The sequence below is a fragment of the Salvelinus alpinus genome, chromosome 26 (assembly GCF_045679555.1).
Source record: "Salvelinus alpinus chromosome 26, SLU_Salpinus.1, whole genome shotgun sequence".
Lineage (NCBI taxonomy): Eukaryota > Metazoa > Chordata > Actinopteri > Salmoniformes > Salmonidae > Salvelinus > Salvelinus alpinus.
The window spans coordinates 10,366,349-10,372,996 of NC_092111.1; positions in this window are offsets into that span (position 1 = coordinate 10,366,349).

A 6,648-nucleotide genomic window follows, 5' to 3' on the forward strand; every position below is an offset into this window, starting at 1 on the left:
TTTATTCTTTGCAGTGTATCACATGAGAGAGACTGGTTGGATCAAAGTTTCTCAAGAGGATGTTGGTGACCTGTACCACCACTTTTACAATGAGAAGAAGCAAATCTGGCCCATTAAACTATATTCACGGCAACATCAATACCATACACTACATCACAAACATAGTCAAATGAGTATGGAAAATAATAAGTATCATGGAGCCGTGAGCTTCTCTCGGGCAACATTAAATGTCAGTCACTGTCTTCAATAAAATACTTTTTTTCGAGAACTGTCATAGTAATTTTTTTAACATTGTGGTTATGTGTATAAGACAATTACTTTCTTTCAAATATTGAAAAAAATAAAATCTTTAAAATTGTCTTTCAAATATAAGTTCACATTTAGAATTTATTTTCTCCTGCCACAGAACTTTCTAATGTGTTTTATAATAGACTCCTTGGATCTCACAGATATTTGGAGAAAAAAACAGGGCTGACATGACATTTTTGCTCCCCAAGAGGTCTAATAACCTTTTCATACCACTGAGCTGAACCAAACCAAGCTGAGCCGAGCTGAACTGTGCTGGCCTAGTTACGCATCTGGTTACGCATCCACCATAGATGCTGGAACCATTCTGAAAAGGACAATGTGAAAAGAAAATATCTGAATAGTTCCCGATCATTCTGATCGTTCTGATTGTTCAGAATCAGAACGATTTGGAACTATTTCACGGTGTATGAATTTTATTTTCAGAGAAAATGTACGTGTAGTGATGTCCTGCTATTTTGTTATTGTATTGTCATTTGAAATTTTACAATAAAAATAAAGAAACACAAAATAAATAAATACTATTTCATGCTGGGAAGATTTTTCCATGACAGAGGCAACCAGAGCCAAGTGTTTAGAGAGTTGGGTTAGCTTTAAAAAATATATATATTGTTCTTATTCTAAACATTCAGTGACATATCCTTATTTAAATATTACAACAAGGCTGGCATAGAATGGTGCAGTGTCATGTAAATGCATCATAATGTAGAAACTTCAACAATAGATACATACCATTCTATATCTATGGGCCCTAGTCTCTAAATACATGGCTCTTGAGGCAATCAAATCTCATTTACGGCACGCAAGAATTAGAGGCGGGTCCGGTCCACATTATATTATGGTCCGGGATTAATGTTTCTTATTTTACCACACAGAAAGTCCCTGGAGGCCCGTCCCTTGTTCTTTGTCTATGTTTTGGCAGTCTGCCTGGCTGCACCACTGCTAAAGCCACAAGACATCAGTACTCCACCTCCCCCTACCGGAGAACATTAACCTATCGATATAGACCTTAGGTGATACTGGCAACCATTTTATGACCAGATCTGCGACTAGTACACATCACCACGAAATGGCCGCGGTCGAGTCTCATACAAATATTGAGCATTTCCTTTTGAGAATCCTTAACACTGATCTGGAAAACACTTTGTGCATTTACCTTGCAGGTGTTTTGAAGTATTCACTTGGTCAGTGTCTTGTGAGTTTTCTGCTCACCTTTACTGTTTGTGCATCTGCAGCACTGGTGCAGACATACGTCATCTAGTCATCCAAATCATCAACTTAATCAATCAAAGTTTTGATAAGAAGTGCCTGAGTTTATATACAGTATCCTCTCCTCTCCTGCCCCTTTAGGTTGGTGACTCATTAACAACAATGCACCTACCCACTGCCTACAAAGTGGGAGGGGAAATACCAGCAGCCATCTCATCTCAAGACCTTCTAGCATCACAAAATGGCCGACAATAACTTGATCTGTATCTGACATGGGTGAAGCTGCAATTGTGTGACCACTCCATGCCAAATCAGTTGGCTTGCAAGCACACCCAATGATGTACAGTGCATTCGGAAAGTATTCCGACCCCTTGACTTTTTCCACGTTTTGTTACGTTACAGCCTTATTCTAAAATTGATTAAGTTGTCGTCATCCCCCCCATCAATCTACACACACTACCCATAATGACAAAGCAAAAACAGGTTTTCAGAAATGTTTGCAAATGTATAAAAAACTGAAATATCACATTTACATAACTATTCAGACCCTTTACTCAGTACTTTGTTGAAGCACCTTTGGCAGCGATTACAGCCTAGAGTCTTCTTGGGTATGACGCTACAAGCTTGGCACACCTGTATTTGGGGAGTTTCTCCCATTTTTCTCTGCAGATCCTCTCAAGCTCTGTCAGGTTGGATGGGGAGCGTCGCTGCACAGCTATTTTCATTTCTCTCCAGAGATGTTTGATCAGGTTCAAGTCCGGGCTCTGGCTGGGCCACTCAAGGACATTCAGAGACTTGTTCCGAAGCCACTCCTGTGTTGTCTTGGCTGTGTGCTTAGGGTAGTTGTCCTGTTGGAAGGTGAACTTTCGCCCCAGTCTGAGGTCCTGAGCGCTCTGGAGCAGGTTTTCATCAGGGATCTCTCCGTTCTTTGCTCCGTTCATCTTTCCCTCAATCCTGACTGGTCTCCCTGCCTCTGAAAAACATCCACACAGCATGATACTGGCACCACAATGCTTCACTGTAGGTATTCAGACCTTCAGAATCTTGTTTCTCATGGTCTGAGTCCTTTAGGTGCCTTTTGGCAAACTCCAACGGGGCTGTCATGTGCCTTATACTGAGGAGTGGCTTCCATCTGGCCACTCTACCAGAAAGACCTTATTGGTTGAGTGCTGCAAAGATGGTTGTCCTTCTCGAAGTTTCTCCCATCTCCACAGAGTGACCATCAGGTTCTTGGTTACCTCCCTGACCAAGGCCCTTCTCCCCTGATTGCTCAGTTTGGCTCTGCGGCCAGTTCTGGGAAAAATCTTGGTGGTTCCAAACTTCTTCCTTTTAAGAATGATGGAGGCCACTGTGTTCTTGGGGACCTTCAATGCTGCAGACATTTTTTGGTATCCTTCCCCAGATCTGTGCCTTGACACAATCCCGTCTCAGAGCTCTACGGACAATTCCTTCGACCTCATGGCTTGGTTTTTGCTCTGACATGCATTGTCAACTGTGGGACCTTATAGACAAGTGTGTCCCTTTTCAAATCATGTCCAATCAATTGAATTTACCACAGGTGGACTCCAATCAAGTTGTAGAAACATCTCAAGGATGGTCAATGGAAACAGGATGCACCTGAGCTCAATTTTGAGTCTCATAGCAAAGGGTCTGAAAATATAAGTAAATAAGGCAAAAATTATAAAAAACTGTTTTTATTTTGTCATTATGGGGTATTGTGTGTAGATTGATGAGAATTTGTTTTATTTAATCAATTTTAGAAGAAGACTATAACAAAATGTGGAAAAAGTCAAGGAGTCTGAATACTTTCCAAATGCACTGTATATACATTCTGGATTGCTGATGCTATGTATTGGCCATTGACGTGCTTTGTAGTCACCGGTCGGCCATATGGGCACTCCCCAGTTTAAAGCAGTCCATAGTAATGGATGGAATTCTACAGTATTTCAGTTCGATGTTTCAAGTACAAAATGACTTGTATTTAATAAGTATTTGTTTTGTTCTAGTGGGGACAGTAACATTAGTCATCTTTAAAAATTATACTTTAAGGACATTTTTTAATACTTTTTACTTTTATCATTAGCTCAATTAATATAATTTAAAAGTATCACTAAAGTTGTCTGTAATATAATAAATGTGGTAAAAGCTTTATAAACTATAGCTTGCAAAATATTTCTTACACCGATGGGGAAGTGCCAAGATGGAGGCACGGTGGCTTCAACACAGCACCCCCTAACTGTCATCTAGTGTATATATAATTTATTGATCGCATCATGTTGGAAAGTACCTTCTGCCTTTGCTTTCACTTTAGTAAACCACTTCACCAAGCAAAACCATGCCAAGCCCTGGGTCTCGTGACTGCTATTGAGGCTTTGATACACAATATTGCTGTTCAACAAGGACACCTTGTCTGATTGTAATAAACAATAGGCTGCATTAGATTACATTACACAGAGTTGCTTTGGTGTTAGATATTTGAGAATAGTCTTAGCAAATGAAGCACAATTTCCTAGCCTCATCATCAGCCTCACCTTAGGTAACCCATGTTGATGGTGAGTCACCACGGCGACCTGACACCGAAGAGTATATCAAACATGCTGATTGTGGTAAACAAACAGCAGAAGTGAAGTGCTATGTGAAACTAGAGAAACCAGTTTGCAGACACAGAGGATGTGTCACACACCAAACCAAAATAGGCAGATGATCTAAGATTTCTTCCTGTTTGGCCAGAGTTAAAGCTATAGTAAACTACATAAGTCTAGACTGAACCATTACTGAATTTGTTGTAGCTGCAGCAGCCTCATTTGCCATAGTCTATTTCAGTAAGTAAGATAACTGAAAAGGGTTTCCAATGGATAATATCACCATGATATCACATGATATAGTGGACCTAGTGTGGTATCCAGCTATAGTATTTTGATTGTCCTGATTTCTGACTAAGACACAGTGGTATTGTGCATTATTATGGATTTGACACCAGCCTTTTCCACCTCCTGAGATGACAGAACTTAGTGTTACATGCTTGGGTGGTGTCAGGTAAACTCCCGTTGTCTTGTTGTGAATCCCCTAGACTACCCTGAGGACAGCACTATTTTATTGGCCCTTATTGGTTCATCATCTTACAAGATGAGATGCAGTTTCCTGTCTCGTTACAAAAAATGTGAATGTGGTCAACTGGAAAGTCCTTTTGAGTGTGTTGAATTAAGGATTACAGTAGTTAGGGAGTTGCGCCCCACAGAGGTACAATATCTCAGCACACTGCTCTCACCACGTGATTTCAAAGAATTGAAACTGGGATCTGGAATTAGGTCACTAATGTTGGAGACAAGGGAACAAAATTCAGGACAATCTCAAGGGATAGTCAACTGCTGTTTTGGCTAATAAAAGACGGTGTTGGCTACATGCAAGAGTTGTTCTGCTTCAGAAGATTCCTTAGTTGACGGTTTCCTTAATTCCAGGTTAATCAGAACCTGATCCTTCCTTACTCCCATAGTAACTGATTATGTAATAGCAGTCCAATCATAGAACACCCAAAACTAATGCCAGGAGTTAAGAGGAACAAATAGATTGTATTTTCTGCTTTCTAGTGGATGAGATTGGATTTAGGCAAACAACCACATTATTGGCAACATTCAGCTACTTTTTCGTGACACTAATTCCGAAACAATCATAGAAAACATTTTATGTCATAGGAAACACATTAAACTTTAAAAAAAATATATATTATATGGTTACACTTAAAAATATGAAGAGGTCAAATGGGCTCCCGAGTGGCACAGCGGTCTAAGGCACAGCGGTCTAAGGCACAGCGGTCTAAGGCACAGCGGTCTAAGGCACAGCGGTCTAAGGCACAGCGGTCTAAGGCACTGCATCTCAGTACTTGAGGTGTCACTACATACACCCTGGTTCAAATTCAGGCAGGATCACAACCGGCTGTGATTTGGAGTCCCATAAGGTGGCACACAATTGCCCCAGTGTCCGGTGTAGGCTGTAAATTGGCTAGTGTAGGCTGTCATTGTAAATAAGAATTTGTTCCTAACTGACTTGCCTAGTTAAATAAAGGTAATTGCAGACTGCAATTTGGGGGGTGTTTCTTGATGTCGGCATTCCTTGATATCAGGAAACGTCCATTGATACCTGCCATTGGTCAGTTCTCACACTGCCCCACACTGCTTATTTCGAGGAGACTTCCCGGATTTACGATGTCGAAAAAACACTTGTTTTAAAGGAATGCTTTACATATGATAGGAATTGCATAATTTGTTTATACAGTACTAAGCGTGAATGTCTAGAACCAAACTCCAGTGCTAGCCTCCCTACACTGGCTTCCTGTTAAGGCAATTTCAAGGTTTTACTGCTAACCTACAAAGCATTACATGGGCTTGCTCCTACCTATCTTTCCGATTTGGTCCTGCCGTACATACCTACACGTACACTACGGTCACAAGACGCAGGCCTCCTTATTGTCCCTAGAATTTCTAAGCAAACAGCTGGAGGCAGGGCTTTCTCCTATAGAGCTCCATTTTTATGGAATGGTCTGTCTACCCATGTGAGAGACGCAGACTTGGGTCTCAACCTTTAAGTCTTTACTGAAAACTCATCTCTTCAGTGGGTCATATGATTGAGTGTAGTCTGGCCCAGGAGTGTGAAGGTGAACGGAAAGGCTCTGGAGCAACGAACTGCCCTTGCTGTCTCTGCCTGGCCGGTTCCCCCCTCTCCACTGGGATTCTCTGCCTCTAACCCTATTACAGGGGCTGAGTCACTGGCTTACTGGTGCTCTTTCATGCCGTCCCTAGGAGGGGTGCGTCACTTGAGTGGGTTGAGTCACTGACGTGATCTTCCTGTCTGGGTTGGCACCCCCCCTTGGGTTGTGCCGTGGCGGAGATCTTTGTGGGCTATACTCGGCCTTGTCTCAGGATGGTAAGTTGGTGGTTGAAAATATCCCTCTAGTGGTTTGGGGGCTGTGCTTTGGCAAAGTGGGTGGGGTTATATCCTGCCTGTTTGGCCCTGTCCGGGGGTATCATCGGATGGGGCCACAGTGTCTCCTGACCCCTCCTGTCTCAGCCGCCAGTATTTATGCTGCAGTAGTTCATGTGTCGGGGGGCTAGGATCAGTCAGTCTGTTATATCTGGA